Source organism: Leucopleurus acutus (assembly GCF_964270905.1).
Source record: "Leucopleurus acutus genome assembly, contig: HAP1_SCAFFOLD_98, whole genome shotgun sequence".
Classification (NCBI taxonomy): domain Eukaryota; kingdom Metazoa; phylum Chordata; class Mammalia; order Artiodactyla; family Delphinidae; genus Leucopleurus; species Leucopleurus acutus.
Window position 1 is genome coordinate 860,878 of NW_028139193.1, and position 17,182 is coordinate 878,059.

Consider the following 17,182-nt stretch of genomic DNA (forward strand, 5'->3'; position numbering starts at 1 on the left):
TCACCTTTCCGCTTAAGCAAGCATAAGTTGGTTTTCTAAATTGGAGACACTGTTCTGTTTTGTAATCCAGTTCCTCTGTAGCCAAGTTTACATTCCGTGTATTAGTGATATTTTATGATGTTTCTTTTTCTGTGTGACTTATTTCAGTTAGAATCATCATACCTGAATCCACTCATTATGCTGCTATGGGCCTGATGACATAGATTTCATTGCTGAGTGATATTGCATTGTACGTAAGTACCACAACTTCTTTATCCATTTTGCGCTTTCTGCGATATTGAACTTGTCCCGTAAACGAGGTTCTTGTAAACAGAGTCGTCCGAAACTTTGGGGTGGCTGTGTCTTTTTGATTTTAATTTCCCTAAGCTATAGGACCATAAGTGGAAGTGCCCTATGCTCTGTTGCTTTGTTTTTTAGATGTTTCAGGAAACACCATACACTTCTCCCGAGTGGCTGTTGGCAATTTACATCCCGCGCATCAGCATAACAAGGCTCCCAGGTCTACATGGCCTGTCCTGCCTTTCTGGATTTTACACTTTTTTCAGATGGCCCTTTTGACCAGGGGGAAGTGAGACTTCATTGTAGTGCAGATTTCCTTTGCAAGCTTGCTTGGTTGCCCAAAAAGGGCGTATGCGTTTTTTCCTGAATATACTCAGGAAAAAACGCATACGCCCTTTTTGGCCAAGTGCATCATTGTGGACGTTCTGCCTCTTTTCCTATGATTTAAATGCAATTCCAGTGTACCTCCTGAAATCAGTTTCCTGCAATTCTGCCCCGCTTTCAAGTCCTCTTGGCAGCCTCACTTCAGTATATTTTTGGACGATAGCTGTCATTTATAACTCTGCAGGTTTGTGAATTACAGTGCCCCTGAGCTCCTTTCTTCAACTCGCTTTCTTGTGAGCTGGCCGCAACACCGCAGGATTGCTTCAGGCCCTAATCTGGTTCCGGCACGGTACGCAGCGCCTTTGGTTAATTCCTCTTCCTGGTGGGAAATGAGAGTTAAATTTGCCCGTCCAGACACCTCCACCTAGTCTCTCATTGGTTCTCCCTATTCCTGTTCATCTTCCCCAGAAATTGCAAAATGGGCCAAACAGGAAGTTAAAGGCACTGACTCTCCAAGTCGGGAGAGTGTTAGTAAAGCGTCTGGAATGTTGCACCCGAGTACCAGGGGACGAGAACTGAGACATATTGGAACACGTCTCCCGATCACATGGTTGATCATACTCTTCGTTCCACGTGCATGTTTTAGCTGAAGGAAGAATCCCTTCAACCTGGAGAGTTGAGACCCGTGGAATGGGTACCATGCAATATGACATCAAAGGGTCTTCATTTGCTCACCGAACCTCTCCAATGCTATCACTGCTGCGTTTATGCCCCTGTACACACGCTTGATTTTCTTTCAGAGACATAGCAATCCATAGGTTTTAAGATACTTACTAGTCAGGTACATTCTTAGGCGTTTAATATGGGGTGTTGATTCCATTTCGTTCAGCAAGGAGTAGTTCTTGTCTGTTCCATATTTGGCTTAAGGAACTTTATCTGTGCTCATTTCAATCTCTGGTTTTATGCAGCACCCCAACTCACCTTTCCCCTTAAGCAAGCATAAGTTGGTTTTCTAAATTTGAGACCCTGTTCTGTTTTGTAATCCAGTTCCTGTGTAGCCAAGTTTACATTCCGTGTATTAGTGATATCTTATGATATTTCTTTTTCTGTGTGACTTATTTCAGTTAGAATCATCATACCTGAATCCACTCATTATGCTGCTACGGGCCTGATGACATAGATTTCATTGCTGAGTGATATTGCATTGAACGTAAGTACCACAACTTCTTTATCCATTTTTCACTTTCAGCGCTGTTGAACTTGTACCGTAAACGAGGTTCTTGTAAACACAGCCATCCCAAACTTTGGGGTGGCTGTGTCTTTTTCATTTTAATTTCCCTAAGCTATAGGACCATAAGTGGAAGTGCCCTAGGCTCTGTTGCTTTGTTTTTTAGATGTTTCAGGAATCACCATACACTTCTCTCCAGTGGCTGTTGGCAATTTACATCCCGCCCATCAGCATAACAAGGCTCCCAGTTCTCCATGGCCTGTCCTGCCTTTCTGGATTTTACACTTTTTTCAGATGGCCCTTTTGACCGGGAGGAAGTGAGACTTCATTGTAGTGCAGATTTCCTTTGCAAGCTTGCTTGGTTGGCCAAAAAGTGCGTATGCGTTTTTTCCTGAATATATTCAGGAAAAAACGCATACGCCCTTTTTGGCCAAGTGCATCATTGTGGACGTTCTGCCTCTTTTCCTATGCTTTAAATGCAATTCCAGTCTACCTCCTGAAATCGGTTTCCTGCAATTCTGCCCCGTTTTCAAGTCCTCTTGGCAGCCTTACTTCAGTATATTTTTGGACGATAGCTGTCATTTATAACTCTGCAGGTTTGTGAATTACAGTGCCCCTGAGCTCCTTTCTTCAACTCGCTTTCTTGGGAGCTGGCCGGATCACCGCAGCATTGCTTCAGGCCCTAATCTGGTTCCGGCACGGCACGCTGAGCCTTTGGTTAATTCCTCTTCCTGGTGGGAAATGAGAGTTAAATTTGTCCTTCCAGACACCTCCAGCTACTCTCTCATTGGTTCTCCCTATTCCTGTTCATCTTCCGCAGAAATTGCAAACTGGGCCAAACAGGAGGTTAAAGGCACTGACTCTCCAAGTCGGGAGAGTGTTAGTAAAGCGTCTAGAATGTTGTAGCCGAGTACCAGGGGACGAGAAGTGAGACATATTGGAACACGTCTCCCGATCACACGGTTTATCATACTCTGGGTTCCACATGCATGTTTTAGCTAAAGGAAGAATCTCTTAAACCTGGAGAGTTGAGACCCGTGGAATGGGTACCATGCAATATGACTTCAAAGGGTCTTCATTTGCTCACCGAACCTCTCCAATCCTATCACTGCTGCGTTTATGCCCCTGTACACACGCTTGATTCTCTTTCGGAGACATAGCAATCCATAAGTTTTAAGATACTTACCAGTCAGGTACATTCTTAGGCGTTTAATATGGGATGTTGATTCCATTTCGTTGAGCAAGGAGTAGTTCTTGTCTATTCCATATTTGGCTTAAGGAACTTTATCTGTGCTCATTTCAGTCTCTGGTTTGATGCAGCACCCCAACTCACCTTTCCGCTTAAGCAAGCATAAGTTGGTTTTCTAAATTGGAGACCCTGTTCTGTTTTGTAATCCAGTTCCTGTGTAGCCAAGTTTACATTCCGTGTATTAGTGATATCTTATGATGTTTCTTTTTCTGTGTGACTTATTTCAGTTAGAATCATCATACCTGAATCCACTCATTATGCTGCTACGGGCCTGATGACATAGATTTCATTGCTGAGTGATATTGCATTGTACGTAAGTACCACAACTTCTTTATCCATTTTTCGCTTTCTGCGATATTGAACTTGTCCCGTAAACGAGGTTCTTGTAAACAGAGTCGTCCCAAACTTTGGGGTGGCTGTGTCTTTTTGATTTTAATTTCACTAAGCTATAGGACCATAAGTGAAAGTGCCCTATGCTCTGTTGCTTTGTTTTTTAGATGTTTCAGGAAACACCAAACACTTCTCCCGAGTGGCTGTTGGCAATTTACATCCCGCCCATCAGCATAACAAGGCTCCCAGTTCTCCATGGCCTGTCCTGCCTTTCTGGATTTTACACATTTTTCAGATGGCCCTTTTGACCTGGGAGAAGTGAGACTTCATTGTAGTGCAGATTTCCTTTGCAAGCTTGCTTGGTTGCCCAAAAAGGGCGTATGCTTTTTTTCCTGAATATATTCAGGAAAAAATGCATACGCCCTTTTTGGCCAAGTGCATCATTGTGGACTTTCTGCCTCTTTTCCTATGCTTTAAATGCAATTCCAGTCTACCTCCTGAAATCGGTTTCCTGCAATTCTGCCCCGCTTTCAAGTCCTCTTGGCAGCCTTACTTCAGTATATTTTTGGACGATAGCTGTCATTTATAACTCTGCAGGTTTGTGAATTACAGTGCCCCTGAGCTCCTTTCTTCAACTCACTTTCTTGTGAGCTGGCCGCAACACCGCAGGATTGCTTCAGGCCCTAATCTGGTTCCGGCACGGCACGCTGAGCCTTTGGTTAATTCCTCTTCCTGGTGGGAAATGAGAGTTAAATTTGCCCGTCCAGACACCTCCAGCTAGTCTCTCATTGGTTCTCCCTATTCCTGTTCATCTTCCGCAGAAATTGCAAACTGGGCCAAACAGGAGGTTAAAGGCACTGACTCTCCAAGTCGGGAGAGTGTTAGTAAAGCGTCTGGAATGTTGCAGCCGAGTACCAGGGGATGAGAACTGAGAGATATTGGAACACGTATCCCGATCACATGGTTGATTATACTCTGGGTTCCACGTGCATGTTTTAGCTGAATGAAGAATCCCTTAAACCTGGAGAGTTGAGACCCGTGGAATGGGTACCATGTAATATGACTTCAAAGGGTCTTCATTTGCTCACTGAACCTCTCCAATCCTATCACTGCTGCGTTTATGCCCCTGTACACACGCTTGATTTTCTTTCAGAGACATAGCAATCCATAGGTTTTAAGATACTTACTAGTCAGGTACATTCTTAGGCGTTTAATATGGGGTGTTGAGTCCATTTCGTTGAGCAGTAGTAGTTCTTGTCTATTCCATATTTGGCTTAAGGAACTTTATCTGTGCTCATTTCAATCTCTGGTTTTATGCAGCACCCCAACTCACCTTTCCCCTTAAGCAAGCATAAGTTGGTTTTCTAAATTTGAGACCCTGTTCTGTTTTGTAATCCAGTTCCTGTGTAGCCAAGTTTACATTCCGTGTATTAGTGATATTTTATGATGTTTCTTTTTCTGTGTGACTTATTTCAGTTAGAATCATCATACCTGAATCCACTCTTTATGCTGCTATTGGCCTGAAGACATAGATTTCATTGCTGACTGATACTGCATTGTACGTAAGTACCACAACTTTTTTATCCATTTTTTGCTTTCTGCGATATTGAACTTGTAGCGTAAAGGAGGTTCTTGTAAACAGAGTCGTCCCAAACTTTGGGGTGGCTGTGTCTTTTTGATTTTTTTTCCCTAAGCTATAGGACCAGAAGTGGAAGTGCCCTAGGTTCTGTTGCTTTGTTTTTTAGATGTTTCAGGAAACACCATACACTTCTCCTGAGTGGCTGTTGGCAATTTACATCCCGCCAATCAGCATAACAAGGCTCCCAGTTCTCCATGGCCTGTCCTGCCTTTCTGGATTTTACACTTTTTTCAGATGGCCCTTTTGACCGGGGGGAAGTGAGACTTCATTGTAGTGCAGATTTCCTTTGCAAGGAAAACTTTGGGGTGGCTGTGTCTTTTTGATGTCAATTTCCCTAAGCTATAGGAGCATAAGTGGAAGTGCCCTAGGCTCTGTTGCTTTGTTTTTTAGATGTTTCAGGAAACACCAAACACTTCTCCCCAGTGGCTGTTGGCAATTTACATCCCGCCCATCAGCATAACAAGGCTCCCAGGTCTCCATGGCCTGTCCTGCCTTTCTGGATTTTACATTTTTTCAGATGGCCCTTTTGACCGGGGGAAGTGAGCCTTCACTGTAGTGCAGATTTCCTTTGCAAGCTTGCTTGTTTGAACAAAAAGAGGGTATGCGTTTTTTCCTGAATATATTCAGGAAAAAACGCATACGCCCTTTTTGGCCAAGTGCATCATTGTGGACGTTCTGCCTCTTTTCCTATGCTTTAAATGCAATTCCAGTCTACCTCCTGAAATCGGTTTCCTGCAATTCTGCCCCGCTTTCAAGTCCTCTTGGCAGCCTTACTTCAGTATATTTTTGGACGATAGCTGTCATTTATAACTCTGCAGGTTTGTGAATTACAGTGCCCCTGAGCTCCTTTCTTCAACTCGCTTTCTTGTGAGCTGGCCGCAACACCGCAGGATTGCTTCAGGCCCTAATCTGGTTCCGGCACGGCACGCTGAGCCTTTGGTTAATTCCTCTTCCTGGTGGGAAATGAGAGTTAAATTTGCCCGTCCAGACACCTCCAGCTAGTCTCTCATTGGTTCTCCCTATTCCTGTTCATCTTCCTCAGAAATTGCAAATGGGCCAAACAGGAGGTTAAAGGCACTGACTTTCCAAGTCGGGAGAGTGTTAGTAAAGCATCTGGAATGTTGCACCCGAGTACCAGGGGACGAGAACTGAGACATATTGGAACACGTCTCCCGATCACACGGTTGAACATACTCTGGGTTCCACGTGCATGTTTTAGCTGAAGGAAGAATCCCTTAAACCTGGAGACTTGAGACCCGTGGAATGGGTACCATGCAATATGACTTCAAAGGGTCTTCATTTGCTCACCAAACCTCTCCAATCCTATCACTGCTGCGTTTATGCCCCTGTACACACGCTTGATTTTCTTTCAGAGACATAGCAATCCATAGGTTTTAAGATACTTACTAGTCAGGTACATTCTTAGGCGTTTAATATGGGCTGTTGAGTCCATTTCGTTGACCAAGGAGTAGTTCTTGTCTATTCCATATTTGGCTTAAGGAACTTTATCTGTGCTCATTTCAAACTCTGGTTTTATGCAGCACCCCATCTCACCTTTCTCCTTAAGCAAGCATAAGTTGGTTTTCTAAATTTGAGACCCTGTTCTGTTTTGTAATCCAGTTCCTGTGTAGCCAATTTACATTCGATGTATTAATGATATCTTATGATGTTTCTTTTTCTGTGTGACTTATTTCAGTTAGAATCATCATACCTGAATCCACTCATTATGCTGCTACGGGCCTGATGACATAGATTTCATTGCTGAGTGATATTGCATTATACGTAAGTACAACAACTTCTTTATCCATATTTCACTTTCTGCGCTATTGAACTTGTACCGTAAACGAGGTTCTTGTAAACAGAGCTGTCCCAAACTTTGGGGTGGCTGTGTCTTTTTGATTTTAATTTCCCTAAGCGATAGGACCATAAGTGGAACTGCCCTAGGGTCTGTTGCTTTGTTTTTTAGATGTTTCAGGAAACACCGTACACCTCTCCCAAGTGGCTGTTGGCAATTTACATCCCGCCCATCAGCATAACAAGGCTCCCAGTTCTCCATGGCCTGTCCTGCCTTTCTGGATTTTACACTTTTTTCAGATGACCCTTTTGACCGTGGGGAAGTGAGACTTCATTGTAGTGCAGATTTCCTTTGCAAGCTTGCTTGGTTGGCCAAAAAGGTCGTATGCGTTTTTTCCTGAATATATTCAGGAAAAAACGCATATGCCCTTTTTGGCCAAGTGCATCATTGTGGACGTTCTGCCTCTTTTCCTATGCTTTAAATGCAATTCCAGTCTACCTCCTGAAATCGGTTTCCTGCAATTCTGCCCCGCTTTCAAGTCCTCTTGGCAGCCTTACTTCAGTATAGTTTTGGACGATAGCTGTCATTTATAACTCTGCAGGTTTGTGAATTACAGTGCCCCTGAGCTCCTTTCTTCAACTCGCTTTCTTGTGAGCTGGCCGCAACACCGCAGGATTGCTTCAGGCCCTAATCTGGTTCCGGCACGGCACGCTGAGCCTTTGGTTAATTCCTCATCCTGGTGGGAAATGAGAGTTAAATTTGCCCGTCTAGACTCCTCCAGCTAGTCTCTCTTTGGCTCTCCCTATTCCTGTTCATCTTCCGCAGAAATTGCAAACTGGGCCAAACAGGAGGTTAAAGGCACTGACTCTCCAAGTCGGGAGAGTGTTAGTAAAGCGTCTGGAATGTTGCCCCCGAGTACCAGGGGACGAGAACTGAGGCATATTGGAACACGTCTCCCGATCCCATGGTTGATCATACTCTGGGTTCCACGTGCATGTTTTAGCTGAAGGAAGAATCCCTTAAACCAGGAGAGTTGAGACCCGTGGAATGGGTACCATGCAATATGACTTCAAAGGGTCTTCATTTGCTCACCGAACCTCTCCAATCCTATCACTGCTGCGTTTATGCCCCTGTACACATGCTTGATTTTCTTTCAGAGACATAGCAATCCATAGGTTTTAAGATACTTACTAGTCAGGTACATTCTTAGGCGTTTAATATGGGGTGTTGAGTCCATTTCGTTGAGCAAGGAGTAGCTCTTGTCTATTCCATATTTGGCTTAAGGAACTTTATCTGTGCTCATTTCAATCTCTGGTTTGATGCAGCACCCCAACTCACCTTTTCGCTTAAGCAAGCATAAGTTGGTTTTCTAAATTTGAGACCCTGTTCTGATTTGTAATCCAGTTCCTGTGTAGCCAAGTTTACATTCCGTGTATTAGTGATATCTTATGATGTTTCTTTTTCTGTGTGACTTATTTCAGTTAGAATCATCATACCTGAATCCATTCATTATACTGCTACGGGCCTGATGACATAGATTTCATTGCTGAGTGATATTGCATTGTACGTAAGTACCACAACTTCTTTATCCATATTTCACTTTCTGCGCTATTGAACTTGTACCGTAAACGAGGTTCTTGTAAACAGAGCCGTCCCAAACTTTGGGGTGGCTGTGTCTTTTTCATTTTAATTTCCCTAAGCTATAGGACCATAAGTGGAAGCGCCCTAGGCTCTGTTGCTTTGTTTTTTAGATGTTTAAGGAAACACCATACACTTCTCCTGAGTGGCTGTTGGCAATTTACATCCCGCCCATCAGCATAACAAGGCTCCCAGTTCTCCATGGCCTGTCCTGCCTTTCTGGATTTTACACTTTTTTCAGGTGGCCCTTTTGACCGGGGGAAGTGAGCCTTCATTGTAGTGCAGATTTCCTTTGCAAGCTTGCTTGGTTGACCAAAACGGGCATATGCGTTTTTTCCTGAATATATTCAGGGAAAAACGCATACGCCCTTTTTGGCCAAGTGCATCATTGTGGACGTTCTGCCTCTTTTCCTATGCTTTAAATGCAATTCCAGTCTACCTCCTGAAATCGGTTTCCTGCAATTCTGCCCCGCTTTCAAGTCCTCTTGGCAGCCTTACTTCAGTATATTTTTGGACGATAGCTGTCATTTATAACTCTGCAGGTTTGTGAATTACAGTGCCCCTGAGCTCCTTTCTTCAACTCGCTTTCTTGTGAGCTGGCCGCAACACTGCAGGATTGCTTCAGGCCCTAATCTGGTTCCGGCACGGCACGCTGAGCCTTTGGTTAATTCCTCTTCCTGGTGGGAAATGAGAGTTAAATTTGCCCGTCTAGACACCTCCATCTAGTCTCTCTTTGGCTCTCCCTATTGCTGTTCATCTTCCGCAGAAATTGCAAACTGGGCCAAACAGTAGGTTAAAGGCACTGACTCTCCAAGTCGGGAGAGTGTTAGTAAAGCGTCTGGAATGTTGCACCCGAGTACCAGGGGACGAGAACTGAAGCATATTGGAACACGTCTCCCGATCCCATGGTTGATCATACTCTGGGTTCCACGTGCATGTTTTAGCTGAAGGAAGAATCCCTTAAACCAGGAGAGTTGAGACCCGTGGAATGGGTACCATGCAATATGACTTCAAAGGGTCTTCATTTGCTCACCGAACCTCTCCAATCCTATCACTGTTGCGTTTATGCCCCGGAACACACGCTTGATTTTCTTTCAGAGACAGAGCAATCCATAGGTTTTAAGATACTTACTAGTCAGGTACATTCTTAGGCGTTTAATATGGGGTGTTGAGTCCATTTCGTTGAGCAAGTAGTAGCTCTTGTCTATTCCATATTTGGCTTAAGGAACTTTATCAGTGCTCATTTCAATCTCTGGTTTGATGCAGCACCCCAAATCACCTTTCCCCTTAAGCAAGCATATGTTGGTTTTCTAAATTTGAGACCCTGTTTTGTTTTGTAATCCAGTTCCTGTGTAGCCAAGTTTACATTCCGTGTATTAGTGATATCTTATGATGTTTCTTTTTCTGTGTGACTTATTTCAGTTAGAATCATCATACCTGAATCCACTCATTATGATGCTACGGGCCTGATGACATAGATTTCATTGCTGGGTGATATTGCATTGTACGTATGTACCACAACTTCTTTATCCATTTTTCACTTTCTGCGATATTGAACTTGTACCGTAAACGAGGTTCTTTTAAACAGAGCCGTCCCAAACTTTGGGGTGGCTGTGTCTTTTTCATTTTAATTTCCCTAAGCGATAGGACCATAAGTGGAAGTGCCCTAGGGTCTGTTGCTTTGTTTTTTAGATGTTTCAGGAAACACCGTACACCTCTCCCAATTGGCTGTTGGCAATTTACATCCCGCCCATCAGCATAACAAGGCTCCCAGTTCTCCATGGCCTGTCCTGCCTTTCTGGATTTTACACTTTTTTCAGATGACCCTTTTGACCGTGGGGAAGTGAGACTTCATTGTAGTGCAGATTTCCTTTGCAAGCTTGCTTGGTTGGCCAAAAAGGGCGTATGCGTTTTTTCCTGAATATATTCAGGAAAAAACGCATACGCCCTTTTTGGCCAAGTGCATCATTGTGGACGTTCTGCCTCTTTTCCTATGCTTTAAATGCAATTCCAGTCTACCTCCTGAAATCGGTTTCCTGCAATTCTGCCCCGCTTTCAAGTCCTCTTGGCAGCCTTACTTCAGTATATTTTTGGACGATAGCTGTCATTTATAACTCTGCAGGTTTGTGAATTACACTGCCCCTGAGCTCCTTTCTTCAACTCGCTTTCTTGTGAGCTGGCCGCAACACCGCAGGATTGCTTCAGGCCCTAATCTGGTTCCGGCACGGCACGCTGAGCCTTTGGTTAATTCCTCTTCCTGGTGGGAAATGAGAGTTAAATTTGCCCGTCTAGACTCCTCCAGCTAGTCTCTCTTTGGCTCTCCCTATTCCTGTTCATCTTCCGCAGAAATTGCAAACTAGGCCAAACAGGAGGTTAAAGGCACTGACTCTCCAAGTCGGGAGAGTGTTAGTAAAGCGTCTGGAATGTTGCACCCGAGTACCAGGGGACGAGAACTGAGGCATATTGGAACACGTCTCCCGATCCCATGGTTGATCATACTCTGGGTTCCACGTGCATGTTTTAGCTGAAGGAAGAATCCCTTAAACCAGGAGAGTTGAGACCCGTGGAATGGGTACCATGCAATATGACTTCAAAGGGTCTTCATTTGCTCACCGAACCTCTCCAATCCTATCACTGCTGCGTTTATGCCCCTGTACACATGCTTGATTTTCTTTCAGAGACATAGCAATCCATAGGTTTTAAGATACTTACTAGTCAGGTACATTCTTAGACGTTTAATATGGGGTGTTGAGTCCATTTCGTTGAGCAAGGAGTAGCTCTTGTCTATTCCATATTTGGCTTAAGGAACTTTATCTGTGCTCATTTCAATCTCTGGTTTGACGCAGCACCCCAACTCACCTTTTCGCTTAAGCAAGCATTAGTTGGTTTTCTAAATTTGAGACCCTGTTCTGATTTGTAATCCAGTTCCTGTGTAGCCAAGTTTACATTCCGTGTATTAGTGATATCTTATGATGTTTCTTTTTCTGTGTGACTTATTTCAGTTAGAATCATCATACCTGAATCCATTCATTATACTGCTACGGGCCTGATGACATAGATTTCATTGCTGAGTGATATTGCATTGTACGTAAGTACCACAACTTCTTTATCCATATTTCACTTTCTGCGCTATTGAACTTGTACCGTAAACGAGGTTCTTGTAAACAGAGCCGTCCCAAACTTTGGGGTGGCTGTGTCTTTTTCATTTTAATTTCCCTAAGCTATAGGACCATAAGTGGAAGCGCCCTAGGCTCTGTTGCTTTGTTTTTTAGATGTTTAAGGAAACACCATACACTTCTCCCAAGTGGCTGTTGGCAGTTTACATCCCGCCCATCAGCATAACAAGGCTCCCAGTTCTCCATGGCCTGTCCTGCCTTTCTGGATTTTACACTTTTTTCAGGTGGCCCTTTTGACCGGGGGAAGTGAGCCTTCATTGTAGTGCAGATTTCCTTTGCAAGCTTGCTTGGTTGGCCAAAAAGTGCGTATGCGTTTTTTCCTGAATATATTCAGGAAAAAACGCATACGTCCTTTTTGGCCAAGTGTATCATTGTGGACGTTCTGCCTCTTTTCCTATGCTTTAAATGCAATTCCAGTCTACCTCCTGAAATCGGTTTCCTGCAATTCTGCCCCGCTTTCAGGTCCTCTTGGCAGCCTTACTTCAGTATATTTTTGGACGATAGCTGTTATTTATAACTCTGCAGGTTTGTGAATTACAGTGCCCCTGAGCTCCTTTCTTCAACTCGCTTTCTTGTGAGCTGGCCGCTACAGCGCAGGATTGCTTCAGGCCCTAATCTGGTTCCGGCACGGCACGCTGAGCCTTTGGTTAATTCCTCTTACTGGTGGGAAATGAGAGTTAAATTTGCCCGTCCAGACACCTCCAGCTAGTCTCTCTTTGGCTCTCCGTACTCCTGTTCATCTTCCGCAGAAATTGCAAACTGGGCCAAACAGGAGGTTAAAGGCACTGACTCTCCAAGTCGGGAGAGTGTTAGTAAAGCGTCTGGAATGTTGCAGCCGAGTATCAGGGGACGAGAACTGAGACATATTGGAACACGTCTCCCGATCACACGGTTGATCATACTCTGGGTTCCACGTGCATGTTTTAACTGAAGGAAGAATCCCTTAAACCTGGAGAGTTGAGACCCGTGGAATGGGTACCATGCAATATGACTTCAAAGGGTCTTCATTTGCTCACCAAACCTCTCCAATCCTATCACTGCTGCGTTTATGCCCCTGTACACACGCTTGATTTTCTTTCAGAGACATAGCAATCCATAGGTTTTAAGATACTTACTAGTCAGTTACATTCTTAGGCATTTAATATGGGGTGTTGAGTCCATTTCGTTGAGCAAGGAGTAGCTCTTGTCTATTCCATATTTGGCTTAAGGCACGTTATCTGTGCTCATTTCAATCTCTGGTTTGATGCAGCACCCCAACTCACCTTTTCGCTTAAGCAAGCATAAGTTGGTTTTCTAAATTTGAGACCCTGTTCTGTTTTGTAATCCAGTTCCTGTGTAACCAAGTTTACATTCCGTGTATTGGTGATATCTTATGATGTTTCTTTTTCTGTGTGACTTATTTCAGTTAGAATCATCATACCTGAATCCACTCATTATGCTGCTACGGGCCTGATGACATAGATTTCATTGCTGAGTGATATTGCATTGTACGTAAGTACCACAACTTCTTTATCCATATTTCACTTTCTGCGCTATTGAACTTGTACAGTAAACGAGGTTCTTGTAAACAGAGCCGTCCCAAACTTTGGGGTGGCTGTGTCTTTTTGATTTGAATTTCCCTAAGCTATAGGACCATAAGTGGAAGTGCCCTAGGCTCTGTTGCTTTGTTTTTTAGATGTTTAAGGACACACCATACACTTCTCCCAAGTGGCTGTTGGCAATTTACATACCGCCCATCAGCATAACAAGGCTCCCAGTTCTCCATGGCCTGTCCTGCCTTTCTGGATTTTACACTTTTTTCAGATGGCCCTTTTGACAGGGGGGAAGTGAGACTTCATTGTAGTGCAGATTTCCTTTGCAAGCTTTCTTGGTTGGCCAAAAAGGGCGTATGCGTTTTTTCCTGAATATATTCAGGAAAAAACGCATACGCCCTTTTTGGCCAAGTGCATCATTGTCCGCGTTCTGCCTCCTTTCCTATGCTTTAAATGTAATTCCAGTCTACCTCCTGAAATCGGTTTCCTGCAATTCTGCCCCGCCTTCAAGTCCTCTTGGCACCCTTACTTCAGTATATTTTTGGACGATAGCTGTCATTTATAACTCTGAAGGTTTGTGAATTACAGTGCCCCTGAGCTCCTTTCTTCAACTCACTTTCTTGTGAGCTGGCCGCAACACCGCAGGATTGCTTCAGGCCCTAATCTGGTTCCAGCACGGCACTCTGAGCCTTTGGTTAATTCCTATTCCTGGTGGAAAATGAGAGTTAAATTTGCCCATCCAGACACCTCCCGCTAGTCTCTCATTGGTTTTCCCTATTCCTGTTCATCTTCCGCAGAAATTGCAAACTGGGCCAAACAGGAGGTTAAAGGCACTGACTCTCCAAGTCTGGAGAGTGTTAGTAAAGCGTCTGGAATGTTGCACCCGCGTACCAGGGGCGAGAAATGAGACATATTGGAACACGTCTCCCGATCACATGGTTGAACATACTCTGGGTTCCACATACATGTTTTAGTTGAAGGAAGAATCCCTTAAACCCGGAGAGTTGAGACCCGTGGTATGGGTACCCGGCAATATGACTTCAAAGGGTCTTCATTTGCTCACCAAACCTCTCCAATCCTATGACTGCTGCATTTATGCCCCTGTCCACAAGCTGGATTCTCTTTCGGAGACAAAGCAATCCATAAGTTTTAAGATACTTACCAGTCAGGGACATTCTTAGGCGTTTAATATGGGGTGTTGAGTCCATTTCGTTGAGCAAGGAGTAGCTCTTGTCTATTCCATATTTGGCTTAAGGAACTTTATCTGTGCTCATTTCAATCGCTGATTCTATGGAGCACCCCAACTCACCTTTTCGCTTAAGCAAGCATAAGTTGGTTTTCTAAATTTGAGACCCTGTTGTGTTTTGTAATCCAGTTCCTGTGTAGCCAAGTTTACATTCCGTGTATTAGTGATAGCTTATGATGTTTCTTTTTCTGTGTGACTTATTTCAGTTAGAATCATCATACCTGAATCCACTCATTATGCTGCTACGGGCCTGATGACATAGATTTCATTGCTGAGTGATATTGCATTGTACGTAAGTACCACAACTTCTTTATCCATTTTTCGCTTTCTGCGATATTGAACTTGTCCCGTAAACGAGGTTCTTGTAAACAGAGCCGTCCCAAACTTTGGGGTGGCTGTGTCTTTTTCATTTTAATTTCCCTAAGCTATAGGACCATAAGTGGAAGCGCCCTAGGCTCTGTTGCTTTGTTTTTTAGATGTTTAAGGAAACACCATACACTTCTCCCGAGTGGCTGTTGGCAATTTACATCCCGCCCATCAGCATAACAAGGCTCCCAGTTCTCCATGGCCTGTCCTGCCTTTCTGGATTTATACTTTTTTCAGATGGCCCTTTTGACCGGGGGGAAGTGAGACTTCATTGTAGTACAGATTTCCTTTGCAAGCTTGCTTGGTTGGCCAAAAAGGGTGTATGCGTTTTTTCCTGAATATAGTCAGGAAAAAACGCATACGCCCTTTTTGGCCAAGTGCATCATTGTGGACGTTCTGCCTCTTTTCCTATGCTTTAAATGCAATTCCAGTCTACCTCCTGAAATCGGTTTCCTGCAATTCTGCCCCGCTTTCAAGTCCTCTTGGCAGCCTTACTTCAGTATATTTTTGGACGATAGCTGTCATTTATAACTCTGAAGGTTTGTGAATTACACTGCCCCTGAGCTCCTTTCTTCAACTAGTTTTCTTGTGAGCTGGCCGCAACACCGCAGGATTGCTTCAGGCCCTAATGTGGTTCCGGCACGGCACGCTGAGCCTTTGGTTAACTCCTCTTCCTGGTGGGAAATGAGAGTTAAATTTGCCCGTCCAGACACCTCCAGCTAGTCTCTCTTTGGCTCTCCCTATTCCTGTTCATCTTCCGCAGAAATTGCAAATGGGCCAAACAGGAGGTTAAAGGCACTGACTTTCCAAGTCGGGAGAGTGTTAGTAAAGCATCTGGAATGTTGCACCCGAGTACCAGGGTCGAGAACTGAGACATATTGGAACACGTCTCCCGATCACACGGTTGCTCATACTCTGGGTTCCACATGCATGTTTTAGCTGAAGGAAGAATCGCTTAAACCTGGAGAGTTGAGACCCGTGGAATGGGTACCATGCAATATGACTTCAAAGGGTCTTCATTTGCTCACCGAACCTCTCCTATGCTATCACTGCTGCCTTTATGCCCCTGTACACACGCTTGATTTTCTTTCAGAGACATAGCAATCCATAGCTTTTAAGATACTTACAAGTCAGGTACATTCTTAGGCGTTTAATATGGGATGTTGATTCCATTTCGTTGAGCAAGGAGTAGTTCTTGTCTATTCCATATTTGGCTTAAGAAACTTTATCTGTGCTCATTTCAGTCTCTGGTTTGATGCAGCACCCCAACTCACCTTTCCGCTTAAGCAAGCATAAGTTGGTTTTCTAAATTGGAGACCCTGTTCTGTTTTGTAATCCAGTTCCTGTGTAGCCAAGTTTACATTCCGTGTATTAGTGATATCTTATGATGTTTCTTTTTCTGTGTGACTTATTTCAGTTCGAATCATCATACCTGAATCCACTCATTATGCTGCTACGGGCCTGATGACATAGATTTCATTGCTGAGTGATATTGCATTGTACGTAAGTACCACAACTTCTTTATCCATTTTTCGCTTTCTGCGATATTGAACTTGTCCCGTAAACGAGGTTCTTGTAAACAGAGTCGTCCGAAACTTTGGGGTGGCTGTGTCTTTTTGATTTTAATTTCCCTAAGCTATAGGACCATAAGTGGAAGTGCCCTACGCTCTGTTGCTTTGTTTTTTAGATGTTTCAGGAAACACCATACACTTCTCCCGAGAGGCTGTTGGCAATTTACATCCCGCGCATCAGCATAACAAGGCTCCCAGGTCTCCATGGCCTGTCCTGCCTTTCTGGATTTTACACTTTTTTCAGATGGCCCTTTTGACCAGGGGGAAGTGAGACTTCATTGTAGTGCAGATTTCCTTTGCAAGCTTGCTTGGTTGGCCAAAAAGGGCGTATGCGTTTTTTCCTGAATATACTCAGGAAAAAACGCATACGCCCTTTTTGGCCAAGTGCATCATTGTGGACGTTCTGCCTCTTTTCCTATGCTTTAAATGCAATTCCAGTCTACCTCCTGAAATCGGTTTCCTGCAATTCTGCCCCGCTTTCAAGTCCTCTTGGCAGCCTTACTTCAGTATATTTTTGGACGATAGCTGTCATTTATAACTCTGCAGGTTTGTGAATTACACTGCCCCTGAGCTCCTTTCTTCAACTCGCTTTCTTGTGAGCTGGCCGCAACACCGCAGGATTGCTTCAGGCCCTAATCTGGTTCCGGCACGGCACGCTGAGCCTTTGGTTAATTCCTCTTCCTGGTGGGAAATGAGAGTTAAATTTGCCCGTCCAGACACCTCCAGCTAGTCTCTCATTGGTTCTCCCTATTCCTGTTCATCTTCCGCAGAAATTGCAAACTGGGCCAAACAGGAGGTTAAAGGCACTG

At 44.1% G+C, this 17,182-nt stretch overlaps 1 long non-coding RNA gene across 1 annotated transcript in view; it reads left to right on the forward strand.

Annotated features, from left to right (window-relative positions):
- LOC309978916 overlaps nt 1-16,259 on the forward strand; it is a 420,740-nt gene extending 404,481 nt beyond the window's left edge. Inside the window, exon 3 of the long non-coding RNA XR_014327154.1 lies at nt 16,220-16,259. This is a non-coding gene — a long non-coding RNA (uncharacterized lncRNA). The remainder of the gene's footprint in view (nt 1-16,219) is intronic.
- The last annotated feature ends 923 nt before the right edge of the window (nt 16,260-17,182 follow it).